Source organism: Sceloporus occidentalis, unplaced genomic scaffold, assembly GCF_023333645.1.
Source record: "Sceloporus occidentalis isolate IW3139 unplaced genomic scaffold, rSceOcc1.0.p SCAF_232, whole genome shotgun sequence".
NCBI lineage: Eukaryota > Metazoa > Chordata > Lepidosauria > Squamata > Phrynosomatidae > Sceloporus > Sceloporus occidentalis.
In genome coordinates this window covers 1023416-1039311 of record NW_028317212.1, presented here as the reverse complement: position 1 = coordinate 1039311, position 15896 = coordinate 1023416, and the positions used below count along the sequence as shown (strand labels likewise).

Genomic DNA, 15896 nt, shown 5'->3' with positions numbered 1-15896 from the left:
AGTCCACCAGCGTCGACCTTGAAATTTAACAGATGGGGAGAGATTTTGTATGGAGGAATCTGAGATCCCTCGCCATGTATTCTCCAACCTCATCGGCATTATAGAAGACTCAGAGCTGTTATCTTGGCAAAGGGAGGTAAGCACAAAGTATTAACTAAAAGGGTGTCGATAATTCTGCCACACATATATTTCATTTTTTTTTATTTATTTTTTTAAAAACCTGTGTTGTGTTTGCAATTGTTTGATATCCATGATAGCAGAGCATTTCTGTGTATTCTTTGAAGAAAAGATGAAAGGGTTAAACAAGACAAATTTTCACAGCATTTTTAGCTCAGTTTAAACTAAGGGTGCCTATGTTGGTGGAGGGCACTGTATACCTTTATACAACAGTATAGCTTTTTCTGGCCACTTTTGTGGGTTAAATATTATATATATCCCAGTAACCCAGTTTAGCCCAGTAACTACCAAAATAAATACCAGCCATATGAGGTGTTTCCAAAATCAAGGCAAATACCTAAATACATGTGTTTCTTACTTTGCACTGGCTATGTATATTTTGTAATAGAATAACCTGTGAAAAATTGAATTTTTCCTATTTTTAGATTTTTTTTTCATATTAAATAATGGTTTATGTATAAAATATTTTTTTCAAATGAAGATCCTACTTGTCTTCTAAAAACTCAATATAAAATTTAGGGATGGACTGAATGAGTTGGCAGGAAATCATAGTTGAAAAAAGATGGAAATGTATCTGATATTTTTTTGGAAAGCATTGTAAAAAAAACCAAAAAACAAAAACCTGGTCATTAACGGGTTAATCATAGCCTTAAATAAATGTTACCAATTTAAAACAGCTATAATTCCACTTAATATGAGGTTTAGAACCTATAACTGTACTAGGGGAGTATACAAGACAAAGATCTATATGATATGTCAGAGGGTTTTCTCTAAAAAAAGAATATTATTTTTTCTCCCATTATATCCTATGGGCATTCCCTCAAAACTGTCATTCACCTGTCATTTCATAGAAAACAGCTATAATCCCACTTAATATGAGTTTTAGATCATGTATCTGTACTAGGAGAGTATATGTGCCAAAGATCTATATGATTTTTCAGAGGGTTTTGTCTGAAAAAAAGGTTTGATTTTTCTCCCATTATATCCTATGGGCATTCCATCAATACTGTCATTCACCTGTCATTCCATAGAAAACAGCTATAATCCCACATAATATGAGTTTTAGATCCTGTGTCTGTACTAGGGGAGTATGTGTGCCAAAGATCTATATGATATGTCATATGGTTTTCTCTAAAAAAACAGTATTATTTTTTCTCCCATTATATCCTATGGGCATTCCCTCAAAACTGTCATTCACCTGTCATTCCATAGAAAACAGCTATAATCCAACGTAATCTGAGTTTTAGATCACATGTGTGTCCTAAGGGAGTATGTGTGCCAAAGGTCTAAATGCTATTTCTTAAGCTTTTATTTCAAAATCAATTATTCTTTTCCCTTCCATTAAAGTCTATGGGCATTCCTCCCCATTATAGTCTATGGGCATTCCTCCCCATTATAGTCTATGGGCATTCCTCCCCATTAAAGTCTATGGGCATTCCATTTTGTCATTCGTTTTAGTATGTCCCATATTTTTGTCATTCATAAGAGCGTCCGGTGGCGTCAGCCGAAGATTTCTCTGGAAATTGCGCTGTATTAAGTCATCACATTGGTTACATTGTGGTCTCTGGTGGTCGATGAATGACCCCGGCTCTGGTTTTAAGGTTGGGGAGAGGAGACAAGAAATAATGTCAGGGTTGCTTTAAATCCGCACGGAGCATGTGATCCCGCACAGAACATGTTAATTGTTTGCTGCACGCATCGTAACACACGGCCTCCAAATACCCTTCATTAAGAGTTCCCTGCGGTCAGGGACATGCAGAATAACAGTCAGTGATCTCTGGGCCAGACACTCACACTAACACACCCCACTCAGACACAACAACACAAGCAACCACACAACATAGACAGACACTGACACACAGCCAGACACCCACACTAACACACCCCACTCAGACACAACAACACAACCAACCACACAACACTAACATAGACACACAGTAACACACAACCAGACACCCACACTAACATGCGCACACCCACACACACAATAACACACCCACTCAGCCACACCAACACAACCAGCCACACAACACTAACACACACACTAACACACAACCAGACACCCACACTAACATTCCCACACACACTAACATGCCCAGACACACAATCAGGGCCGGCATTAGGGGTGTGCGGCCGCACATCCTCCCTGTTAAATAAAGTTAAAAAACAAACAAACAAAAAACCCCTATGTTTTAATTTAAGTTCCGGGCAGGGGCGCCGAGCGGTCGCTCGTGAAGTTTTCAGCAACTGCTCGGCGCCCCTCACTCTCTGTGACTCCGTCGGGGTGCCGGCGTTTCATGCCGAGCGCCGGGATATGATGTTATATTCTGGCGCTCAGCTGTGAAGCGTGCACCACGGCAGAGCGGGGAGACAGACGCCTCCTGCTCCCACCACAGGACTCCGGCAACAAGGTAAGTAAAGATAATGGGAAGTAGGGAGAGGGGGTAGAGGGTGAGGGGAGGATCACTGAGAAAGGGCAGAGGGGGGGGCAGTGAGAAGGGGCTGAGGGGGGGAATCAGTGAGAAGGGGCAGGGGTGGCAGTGAGAAAGGGCAGAGGTGGTAGACAGTGAGAAGGAGCAGAGGGGGAAGGCAGTGAGAAGTGGCAGAGGGGATAGATAGTGAGAAACGGGAGAGGGGTTAGATAGTGAGAAAGGGGGAGAGGGGGTACATAGTGAGAAAAGGGGGTAGGCAGTGAGAAGGCGGAGAGGGGGCACATAGTGAGAAGGGGTAGATAATAAGAAGGGGAGGGGTAGATGGGGAGAGTGGAATATAGGGGTTAAAAGGCATTTCTAGAGGCAGAGTGGCATATAGGGGTTAAAAGGAATATCATGGGGCACTCTGCCTCCAGAGAAGCCTTAAGCCCCCATATAACACTCCCCCCGACTTAGCACTGCTTCTGACGTCTCGTGTAGGTAGCGGGTGGAGGCCGGCATTCATGAAGTTAATGGGGCCGGTGTTCACGCACCGTGCCTCAGCTCTTCGTCCCACCCCTTTTAAGATGTAGGACGAAGTGCTGATGCACTGCCATTGGGCAGCACATCGTGTGCAGGCCAGCCCCCTTAACATCATTAGGCGCCGGTGGCGGAAGGAGGAGCCCAGGTGCCGCTTTCAATACTGCTGGCAGCCGCTCAGTGGCTGTTTTAAAGGTTGGTCTGTCGCGGACCGGCCCACGGAGTGACCGGCCTACCGGGAAATTTCCCGGTATCCTGGTGGGCCAGTCCGGCCCTGTGTTCCAAGAGGAACGATCATGAAAGCTTAAGCTCTGTAGGCCAACAACAAATGGGCCATTCAAACAAATTAAAAAAAACAACAGGAAAAAGTCCAACTTTGGCTGATGGCACTGACTGCGCAGGAATGTTCCTATATCATACCTCGAAACTCTCTGGGTTTTACCCAGAGACTCTGGGAGAAATGCCACTTTTCTGGGTCTCCAGGTCGCTACTGGAAAAGTCTGAGTCATGGGAGCGGCATTCTGACATGTCCCACTCCCCGCCCATTTCCCCCTAAAACCGCAGTCTGTCACACAACATTAGCTGGACTTCCTGTCCACATCCTGCGAGGAACTAGATGTAACTGCGGGGTACTTACCTTCTGTCTGTCCCAACCGCCGTTCTTCTGAAGCCCCTCGACGCCTGTAGCCACTGGCAGGTTTCCTGAACACAGACTGCATGGACTCTGGTTCTGTGTACACGCGCGCCACCGTGCGGCCTCTTATAGGAACTACCCTTGTGCGTTCCAAGCCTCCGTTTCATGCTGGGCGGGAAATGCAATTAGTATGTCTATTTAAACCTGGCTGTTGCATTAGCTCATTGCCTGTGATAGTGCCTTGTGCGTGTTGGCTGTGCTTATTAAATACCTTGTGATTTTGGCTTCTGACCTTGGCTTGTTTTTGGCGTTCCTGTCTATCTCCTGTGTTTGACCCGGCTTGTTTTTGATTATCCTGTCCTCGCCTACTCCTGACTTCGGCTCCGAGTAACGACTACTCTTTTGCCTGCTGCTACCAGTATACTGCTCTGCTCCTGTACTGGTGGATGATACCAAGTTCCTGCACTGCTGGTCCTCTAGCCGTGACACTAGATAGCCAGAACCATAAAGTTGCTACCTGTACACCATCAACCCTGGAAGCCTGGATTACATTTCCATTAACGGCAAAGGACTCTTTAGACTCAAAGATAGTCCATTAAAACCACTAGGATGAATCATTCTAGGTAAATGGCTACAAGATAACGCCTTATATGATGTATGGTGTTGTTGCAACGCCTCAGAAAGAGACTTCTCTCACTTCTCTCAGAGACATAACTCCTATGCTAGAATAGATATGTTTCTCTTGAAATCTAGCTCCATAAGTGAAGTATTCTCCTGCAAAATAAAAAACATTTCAGATCATGCACCAGTACTTCTTGAAATTAAAACTGTGGCCTTTCCAAGTAATACGCCCTCCTGGAAAAACAATACTTTTATCCTATCTAATCCTGATTCACATAAGGTAATAAAAGATAACTTAGAAGAATTCTTCAAATTTAATGCTTGGTCAGTAGACAATCCTGTCACTGTATGGAGGTCTCATAAGGCCTTTTCCAGGGGCATCATCTTACAACAAACATTTCGGTTTAATAAACTCCATAAAAAAGAACTTGCGGAAACTTTGAAAAAATTAGAAACCCTCGAAAGTAAACACAAACTCGATAATTCATACAATACATTGCAATCTCTTACAGATATCAGACTTAAACTACACGAACTAATGCTTAAAAATCACATTAAAACCTTTTAAAAAGGTGGAAGCTAAATATTACAGCGACTTTAATAAACCAACCAAACTGATGGCTAACAAAACTAAAGGAGTAAGGGTCCAACATAGAATAGGTCACCTTGTAGATGACATATCAAAAGAAAAAATGCTAAATCCAATCGACATAGCTAACACAATAGCGGAATATTACAAAAAATTATATAACCTGAAAGACGACCCTTTAACCCCTCAACCTACTCACGAGCAGTATTCCCAATATTTAGCTGAACGCCAACTACCTAAAATTGTTTCAAATCTCCGATCTTCCTTAGAAGCACCATTTTCGGAAGAAGAAATTGAATCAGCTATAAAATCATTACAAACTGGAAAATCACCAGGCCCTGATGGATTTTCCTCAGAGTACTACAAACTTTTTGATTAATACCCCACTTAACCAAATCTTGGCTACTCGACTGCAAGAAGTGATCCCTGTGCTGGTCCATCCGGACCAGGTTGGATTCACCAAGGGCAGACAGTCCTCTGATGGGACAAGAAGGGTCATTGACCTAGTCTCTTGGGCTGAGTACAAAAAGACGCCTTCTCTGCTTATCTCTTTAGACGCAGAGAAGGCGTTTGATAGACTACACTGGGATTATGTAAAAACCGCTCTCTCACACTATGACATCCCAGATGATTTGATCAAGGCTATCTTCTCTTTATATTCTGGACCTTCTGCTAGTGTCCAATGTAATGGTATTTTTTCTAATACCTTCCAGATCACCAATGGAACTAGACAGGGATGTCCCTTGTCCCCCTTGTTATTTATCCTAGCTATAGAGCCTTTGGCTGTCAGAAACAACCAGAAAATTAAGGGCATTGATCCTCAATAGGCACTCACAAAATCAGTTTATTTGCTGATGATGTTCTAATGATAATTTCTAATCCATTGGAATCCATACCGGAGATCCAGAAGGAATTAGATAGATTTGGCCACACATCTTATTACAAGGTAAACCAAAGTAAGTCCCATATTCTAAGTATAAGTACAAGCAAATTGACCAAACTCAATTTACAAAATTTTTTTAATTATGTTTGGAATCCCAAATCCATAACTTATTTAGGTGTAGAAATCGCCTCGGACAAACTCACTATGATTAAAAGAAAATTCCCAAAACTGTTGGATAGTTTGCAAAAAGAGATTGACGTGCTACAAACCCAAGAATGGAGTTGGTTTAGCCGACTAGCCCTATATAAGATGCTTCTGCTCCCAAAATTATTATATAAATTTAGAGCGCTACCGATTCATATCCCTCTTAATATATTGAAAAAATTTCAATCTCAAGTTTCAAAGTTTATTTGGCGACAACTAAAACCTAGAGTTTCCTTACAAATACTCACCAAAAAGGTAAAGAATGGAGGCATAGCTATTCCTAACATTATTGCCTACTATAGAGCCAACCTTTTAAAACAATCCTTGAACGGGATACAGAATAGTAACTCACAAAAACCATGGGTCCAAATTGAATCCGCCACTCTACAAATAACTGATTGGTCACAACTAATTTTGAATTTAGCTAAATTGACAGATATGCCCAGGTTGTGTATTCTCACAGTAAGTGCAGCTATGGAGGCTTGGAGATCTCAGACATCGATAGATCGTGGTAACACAAATGTCGTTGAACATGACTTGGGAATTGTCTCCCTAAAACATTTTGCAGGTCTCAAAAATATTTCTTCTTGGGCAAATAAAGGTATTACATCATTGAGTAAAGTTGTGGTTGATGACAAATTGATAGATTTTGACTCCCTTAGAACACAATTTAATCTTACCAAGAAAGATAGGTCTTTATATAAGTCTTTAGAGAAACTTTGGGAAAAATACCCTGTTACCAGAGTGCACCTTCCCCAGTACTTGTCTGACTTGTTAAACCCGAACTACACAGATATTACTGCAAAAATGTTTAAATCAATATATGAATTTTTCAATTGTGACTCGATACCAGAACTACTCCCTCACCATAAGAAATGGGAAACTGACCTGAACAAGATATTGACCCTGGATAAATGGTGTAAAGCATTGTCTTTATTTAAGAAGGCCACTATATGCACCAATCACAGAGAACAGTTGTACAAGATGACAACAAGATGGTACCACACTCCAGTGAAACTACATTGTTATTATGAGTCTTGTTCGGACGAATGCTGGAGAGGGTGCGGTCAAAGGGGGTCTCTAATCCATATTTTCTGGAACTGCCCTAAGTTGAATAAATTGAAAGAAGACTTAAACACGTTAATTAATGTAGTAGTGGGGAAACCAATAGTAATTACTCCTGAATCAGCATTACTGAATATAGGTATAGATAAATTGAACTGTCTTGTCCAATTCCCGACAAGTCATATTTTCATTGCATACCGAACCTTGCTTGCGAAACTCTGGAAGACTGCAGTTATACCGGATATTAAAGATTTCATAAACATTGTATCTAAAAATTACATAAATGAACAGATATATGCATGGAGCTCAGGTAGGAATAACAGAATGCTCTTCATGTGGAATACATGGCTGAAACACTTCCCTAAACAATAGATTACACCAGGGGCCAAATGCGGCCTGCGAGACCTCGAGGTACGGCCCGCGTAAGATCGGCAGCCAGGGCAGCCGATCTTACGCGGGCCGTATGTCAAGCCCTGCTACAACAAGAGCCCTGCTACTAACCAGTGGGGGGGTCTTTTGTACTGCAAAGAGAAAGCGGAACCCAGCAGAGTTCACGTGACATCACATGACTCTGCTCCAGTCCTTCTTCCTCTGTGCAGTACCAGAGAACGCAGTGGGAGGCCGCGCCCCCTGCTGAAGTCTGTGAGCGGCATCGATGAGCTGCAGTGCAGGTAAGGGGGTGGGGAGGGTGTTTGAATGAGTATGCGTGATTGAGGGAATTAATCTGTGAATGAATGAGTATATGAATGAATGAGTATATGAATGAATGAGTGTGTGTGTGATATCATGGATGTGTAAGTGCTGGAACCTAGGCATGATGGGACTGTGATTGCTGTTAGCAATCACACTCCTATCATGCCAGGTCAGCCAGTACATGCTGAAACTTAGCTAGCTGCCCACCTTGTGTATTGATGCTGCCAGCAGTATGGGGTCTGCACATCACTTACTGCCACCCTGTACCAGCATGTACTGGCTGACTTGGCATGATAGGAGTATGATTGCTAACAGCAATCACAGCAAGCACAGTCCCATCCTGCCTAGGTACCAGCATTTACTGGTTGCCTGCCTGGGTATGATAGGAGTGTGATTGCTGTTATATTGCTAAATTTTTTGTCCAATTGTGGTGTGTTAATTACTTTTATAAAAAATGTGAGTTTTTAGTATTATTTTTAAAGGTGGGGGGTCATTTTTGGTTTTGGCTAAGTGAATGTTTTGGTCCAGAAGTTTCATTTCGGTGCATCCCTAGAATAAATAGAACTATTTCATTTTTAATTATCCTGAATTTGTAGTCACAACACTTTCTAGGCCCAGAAATCAGTGAGAGGAAAAGTAAAGGTTTTTTTAATCTGCATATTTTTTTAAAGGCCATATTTTCTCACAGCGAAAAATGAGTGCCCTCGCACGTATACAATTCTGATGAAGTGGCCCACTGCAGAAAAAACTTGGACACCCTTGGATTACACTATTTACTATAGTTAAAACGAATAATTCATTATCACAAATTGGAGCGGACAAGACACTGGATACGTGAAAACTGATGTGCATCGAGGATTGGTCAAGAGGTGAGATTTGATTAACAGATAGAAATACAGGTAAAATTCTCTATTTTGTTACAGTTTGTTGTGCACGTTGCACTTTTTGATTTAAAAAAACGACACTATTTACATTCTTATGACACATAATTACACGACTTTCTTATTCTTATAATAATATGTTGACAACATTAAAAAAAATAAAAAAAATAAAAATTGAGAATAAGCTGGACCTCCTACCCATATCCTGCAAAAGAAGTTCCAAATAGCTGGAGTCAAAAAGTTCACAGATATGTTCATACTCTACTGGTGGTACTTCAGGTAACTCAGTATGTTCAAATCAGTTATTGCTTTCAATGGTGACATACACTGTTGACTTCATATTAGAGACAATCTTGATCGTGCTAAGGTTTGCGATAAAGTGTGATGCTGTTTTCCTGCAACCCAGCTAAAACCAAGTTGATAAAAACGCAGAAGCCCTCATTGCATATAATACCAGTGGTTAATAGGCCGAGGCACTTATAGGGTGAATGGGAGAATTCTCAGCGTCACACGTTTTTGTGCTAGCGCCTTAAATTCTACTCTCATCTAATAATACCTGAGCATCTTAATTAGTGCTTTTTTACTGGTATGTCACAGCTGAATTGCATGCCTTCATTATGTTGAATTCATATTTTTATCTTCGGAAATTCTGTAACTTTCATAAGAACAATAATAAGAACTATTTTGATGCCACCGTTAGTGAGTCACTACAGTAGAACTTTTGTGATTTATAATTGAAGGATTAATATTTAAATAATCTCGGCTCAGCTTCCCGAGTGTGGTGATAAAATAGCTTATGCAACAGTGAGGGAGAGACAAAAAAATTTGACTTTGTACTTTTGTTTTTTTTTTAAATACTACTCCCTTCCTCAAACAACTATATATTAATTGTGGAACAAACCAGAGTTCTTCTCATTTATTTGTTCTGCATTTAGGTTTTGCCTTCCATCTAAAGACCTTATGAAAGAAACTGTATTATTTTGTAAAGGGTATTTATACAGATAACAAAAATATTAAAACAAGGTTTAAAAACAAAAACAAAAACAAACAAACAAAAAAAACACTAGGATGCAATATAGGTTTCTGACCCTTACAAAAATGTAAGGGCACTCCTGCCCACCCAGCTGCCAGTTTTAATGACACCACCACTAAGCCTCTTTAAAATATGCAATTATGCAAATGAAAACAATCTAACCTTACCATTCCATAGTTTTAGGCTTGCAAAATCTAATGAAAACAAGTATACGCATTTGAATGTTTATTGGCAACTTGATCAAGCTACGTAAAATACACTTTTGGTTGCCTTTGGTAGGGGAGCAGTTGTGTCACCCTATGTTAGAATTCAAGAACATTCCTGGGGTTCATATAGATTTTTCTACAACAAATGTGGAGAAAAGCTTAGTGCTGAGGTTCCTAGCTGAGTGCATTGGTTACTCATTGAAATTGACCTTGGGGAATGTCTGAGACAAGAGCCCTTTGCTGCCCTCACAGGGCATTGCTTGATCCAAGCCAGTGAGTTCCCAACAACCATCTGGCTGCTCTTGGAATGCACAAGACATAGTCACCAAATCTCATGATTTGGGCTGCAGATTTGAAAGTGGCTCATGGCTAGCAATTTCAAGTCCAATGACTAAGAGAAAGCAGGTAAGAGTTTCCCAACCCAATTCAGACTACTCTTTCTCCAATACTTTTATGAGTCGTTCCTATTCATTGAAACCAAAAACTGTTTAACTTGTATTAAAACCTATAGTTAAATTTAGAATTTAACACTAAATGAATCAAAACTAGACTTGGGCAGCAGGGGGCTCTTCGTCTTCATTAAAAAAATAAATCTTCGTATTCCGGGAATATTCACCCGTTCCTGTCTTCTCTTCGGGCGAATATTCGTGGACATTCTTCGTGTTCGTTTTTTCTTCTTTTTTTCCGGTTAAGGGGTTAATACGGGGTTAACGCGTTCTGCAGCAGCTCTGGCGCCAGTAGTTTAAATGTGCGTATGAGCAACTCTATTGGTCGCCAGCAGGGGGCCTCCTGCTGACGACCAATTAGCACCCTACCATATATAGCTAATATAGTCTCGGGCAGAATATTATGCTACTCAATGTAAAACCAACAGAGGGCAGCATTCTGTCCGAAGATATACCGTATTTGCCCGATTATAAGACAAGGTTTTTTCTAGAGCTAATGCTCTGAAAAATACCCCTCGTCTTATAATCGAGGTAGTCTTATAATCAGACCTCAAATAGGTCTGACTATGAGACTAAGATCTAGATCCCCCGCAGCGATGCAGGGGACCTGGATCTTCCTCCTATGTTATGCACCCCCAACTTACCGGTGCTTCTGAGTCCCCGGTGCTTAGTCCGGGCAGCGAGTAGAGCTCTACGCGATTCACGTAGACAACCTCCGCTCAAGCGCGTAGAGCTCTACATGCTGCCCGGACTAAGCACCGGGGACTCAGAAGCACCGGTAAGTTTGGAGGAGGGAGGGGGATGGAGTGTTAAATGGGTGGGGGCATAAGGCATTTCTGGAGGCAGAGTGCTCCGTGAAATTCCTTTTAACGCCCTTAATGCCACTCTGCCTCCAGAAATGCCTTTTAACCCTCTATGCGCCACTCTGCCTCCTGAAATGCCTTATACCTCCCTATATGCCACTCTGCCCCATAATATGCCTTTTAACCCCCAAAATGCCAGAGGGGTATAAGGCATTTCTGGGGCAGAGTGGCAAGCCTGGGGGCAGATGTGCATAACTGGGGGGGCAGGTTGAAAAAAGGAAATAAAAACAAAAACAACATATTTTTCTCAATCATAGCTTTTATTAACAAACAATTGTTCACATAGTTTACATGAATTAACATTTACTGGTAAAACTTTTTTCCTATAGGGTCTTCTTATATTCAGGCTTTTTCTTTTTTTCATTAATTAATATTCAGATTTTGGGGGGGTCGTCTTATAATCGAGCAAATACGGTATTAGCCATATGTGGTAGTGTGTTCAATTTCATTTATTAATTATTTAAATAAAATATATTCCCATGATCCGCTGGTCTCCCCGCTGCAACAGTTAAATGTCCGCACTCGCGGACATTAATTCTGTCGAGCTTGCAAACTCTTTTTTTCTATTTATTTGGGGTTTTTTTTGTATTAAACTGTTAGACGAAAGGATCATGGGAATATATTTTATTTGAATAAATGCAAATGAGCACACTGCCACATATGGCTAATATATGTTCGGACAGAATGCTGCCCTCTATTGGTTATACATTGAGTAGCATTGTTCCATATGCTTGAAATCCAAAGTTATTATGCTACTTAATGTATTTAACCAACAGAGGGCAGCATTCTGTCCGAACATATATTAGCCATATATGCTAGTTTGCTCATTTGCATTTATTCAAATAAAATATTTTCCCATGATCCTTTCATCTAACAGTTTAATAAAAATAAAACAAAAATAGAAAAAAAGAGTTTGCAAGTTCGACAGAGTTAATGTTCGCGAGTGAATTTGAATGTTTATTGGCAGCTTGATCAAGGTACGTGAAATACACTTTTGGATGCCTTTGGTAGGGGAGCAGTTGTGTCACCCTATGTTAGAATTCAAGAACATTACTGGGGTTTATATAGATGGTAGGACGTCTACAGCAAACATGGAGAAAAGCTTAGTGCTGAGGTTCCTCGCTGAGTGCATTGGTTACTCATTGAAATTGACCTTGGGGAAGGTCTGAGACAAGAGCCCTTGGCTGCCCTCACAGGGTATTGCTTGATCCAAGCCAGTGAGTTCCCATTAACCATCTGGCTGCTCTTGGAATGCACAAGACATAGTCACCAAATCTGGTGAAGTTGACTATGGATGCTTGCGCTGCAGATTTGAAAGTGGCTCATGGCTAGCAATTTCAAGTCCAATGATTAAGAGGAAGCAGGTAAGAGTTTCCCAACCCAATTCAGACTACTCTTTCTCCAATACTTTTATGAGTTGTTCCAATTCATTGAAACCAAAAACTGTTTAACTTGTATTAAAACCTATAGTCGAGGGGCATGGCTGGATGTGAGCCAAGATGGTCGTGTAGTGCCTTTTCTCCTCCACAAAGCCCTTACGTAAGCTTTTTTTTCGCGTAGTTCATCTACCCACAGATGCTCCAGTAAGCTGGGAACCTTCACAGCATGCCCGGGGGAACACGTAAATCCAACAAAAAGACGACGGTACCGGACATTTTTTATCGAAAGTCTTCCACTACAGAGCAGCCCGCGTTACCACCACCTGAGCCCTCAGGCCTACCACTCGACATGGCGGCGGCCTGTACCAGGCAGGATATAGATGACATCAAATCCCTTGTTCTCTCGGTCAAGCACGATCTTATGGATCATATACGCTCTGAATTACGTGAATTGAAATGGGACATCACGGATATCGGGATGCGTACTGACACATTGGAACGTACTCAAGCCACCATGCAACGTGACCATTGCAAGATGGAGGCGGACATCGTCTCCCTCCAAAAAGAGGTACAATCTCTACAAGATGCCCAAGAGAATCTTGAAAACAGGTCGCGGAGGGCGAACTTTCGTCTACGAGGGGTCCCGGAGACTTACCTTGACATGCCTCAGGTACTGAATAGCCTCCTTTCACAACTTTTGCCCGACACCCCTGTGGATCAAATTTTGATTGACAGAGCGCACAGAGCTCTGAAACCTAAACCGAAAAATAATGAGAGGCAGAGGGATATTATAGTCAAACTCAAAGAGTTCTCCATAAAAGAGGACATTATGAAAGCGGCTCGGACAATATCCCCCTCACTTGGCAACACAGAGATCCAGATCTTCTCGGACCTTGCCCCCAGGAAACTTCAGCGACGCAGAGCCCTCAAGCCCCTGACAGACCACCTCAGGGCACACAACATCAGATACCGCTGGAGATTTCCATTCGCTCTACAAGTCTTTACCGGGGATAGGAGCTACACTATCAAATCCTTGCAAGAAGCTGAAGATTTGCTGCTGGAACTAGACGTTCCTCCGCTATCCCTGGGCCGCAAAGGGAGCAGGAGGGAATGAGACCCGCAACACGTGGGAGACTGGACCGAGATCCCCGGTGACCGTCATTCGAGGGAGACGCACCGCGACTAGGATATACGAATGACGAACTATTCACACCTACACCCTTCCACAGATTCCGATACGAGATGCTCTCGTCGACGCACACACTCGACACTTCGACCGTCTCCGTTCGACGTTATGCTTATCTTCCGCTCAACGCCTCATTTGAACTGCCATGCTCTACACAACAGCCATCTCCGGCCGTCAGGGGACGAGGCTCCATGGACAGGTTTATGCGACATCTATATTCGCCACTACGGGTCCTTACTGGAGACCTCTTCTGTTTCGGCACACCTGGCTGCTTACTGTGACTTTCGCGTCCGGATCAGCTAAGTTCATAATTTTGTTTGGTTTATCTTTTCTGTTGTGATTCTGTGATACGGCTTACCTAAAGTTTTACATAGAAGGTCGTGTTTTTTACTTTTATTTCGCGAGATGTGAGTTTATAGTACCTACCGTTGGATTCCCTGTACATCACCACTGCTGTGTACCCAATTCTTCACTGGGTAGTTTAGCTTTAGCTAGGGCTGAGGAGACCATTAGGTATTGCTGAAGGCTACCTCCCCTTTTTTCTTGACCTTTATGGTCTATCTATTGCCTGAACACCGGGCCTTTCGACCTCCTGTCGAGTTGTGGCCTCCACCATGTCAGTGCAGTAGCCTAGCTCACCTGTTGTTGAGTTTAAGAATGATTGTTTTTCTTTGCCTATGTTTCTTTTCTCTAGCTATTTTTCTTTTTCTTTCCTTCTTTTTTTTCCCTCCTCTCCTTCTTCCTCTTTTCTGTTCCTGAGTGGGGGTCCTGATGCTTTTGTGGTTTTGCGTCATACTCACCGTTTCCACCTTCAGCCACAATTCACCGCTCTACTTTACAACAGATCCCATGGCAGAAGATCTTAAAATAATATCACACAATGTTAGAGGTCTTAACACGCCTCAAAAACGTAGAATGGCCATGCGCTACTACCAAAAACATCATTGTGACGTGATCAATGTGCACTTTCATGCCGCCCACCCGAGACAAAAAAAAATGGGGTCAGTATCTTCTTGAGAAGGCTAATATATGTTCGGACAGAATGCTGCCCTCTATTGGTTATACATTGAGTAGCATTGTTCCATATGCTTGAAATCCAAAGTTATTATGCTACTTAATGTATCTAACCAACAGAGGGCCGCATTCTGTCCGAACATATATTAGCCATATATGCTAGTGTGCTCATTTGCATTTATTCAAATAAAATATTTTCCCATGATCCTTTCATCTAACAGTTTAATAAATAAAAAAAAAACCCAAATAAATAGAAAAAAAGAGTTTGCAAGTTCGACAGAATTAATGTCCGCGAGTGCATTTGAATGTTTATTGGCAGCTTGATCAAGGTGAGCAGTTGTGTCACCCTATGTTAGAATTCAAGAACATTACTGGGGTTTATGTAGATGGTAGGACGTCTACAGCAAACATGGAGAAAAGCTTAGTGCTGAGGTTCCTAGCTGAGTGCATTGGTTACTCATTGAAATCAACCTTGGGGAAGGTCTGAGACAAGAGCCCTTGACTGCCCTCACAGGGCATTGCTTGATCCAAGCAAGTGAGTTCCCATCAACCATCTGGCTGCTCTTGGAATGCACAAGACATAGTCACCAAATCTGGTGAAGTTGACTATGGATGCTTGGGTTGCAGATTTTAAAGTGGCTCATGGCTAGCAACTTCAAGTCCAATGATTAAGAGGAAGCAGGTAAGAGTTTCCCAACCCAATTCAGACTACTCTTTCTCCAATACTTTTATGAGTCCTTCCTATTCATTGAAACCAAAAACTGTTTAATTTGTAAAACCTATAGTTGAATTTAGAATTTAACACTAAATGAATCTAAACTATTTTTAGTTTTGATTTTTTCTAAACCTTGGATTTTTATATTGCATTCTTAATACTTTGTTTTTAAAAGGGAAAAAAGAATTCTGAACCATAGTCTAAATCCAATATATTCACAGACACTAAGCCTCTTTAAAATATGCAATTATGCAAATTCAAACCTTCTAACCTTAACATTCCATTAAGGTATACGCGACCAACCCGCAACCAAGATGGACACTTCCAGAGCTCTGGCACAGCTAGCCCAGTTTTAT

At 41.7% G+C, this 15896-nt stretch overlaps 3 pseudogenes; all 3 read left to right on the top strand.

Annotated features, from left to right (window-relative positions):
* Positions 1-10086: 10086 nt before the first annotated feature.
* On the top strand, positions 10087-10381 carry LOC149276678 (Nuclear RNase P; annotated as a pseudogene).
* A 1958-nt stretch (positions 10382-12339) lies between these two features.
* On the top strand, positions 12340-12649 carry LOC149276677 (Nuclear RNase P; annotated as a pseudogene).
* Positions 12650-15236: 2587 nt separating this feature from the next.
* LOC149276676 (Nuclear RNase P) lies at positions 15237-15546 on the top strand (annotated as a pseudogene).
* Positions 15547-15896: the final 350 nt, after the last annotated feature.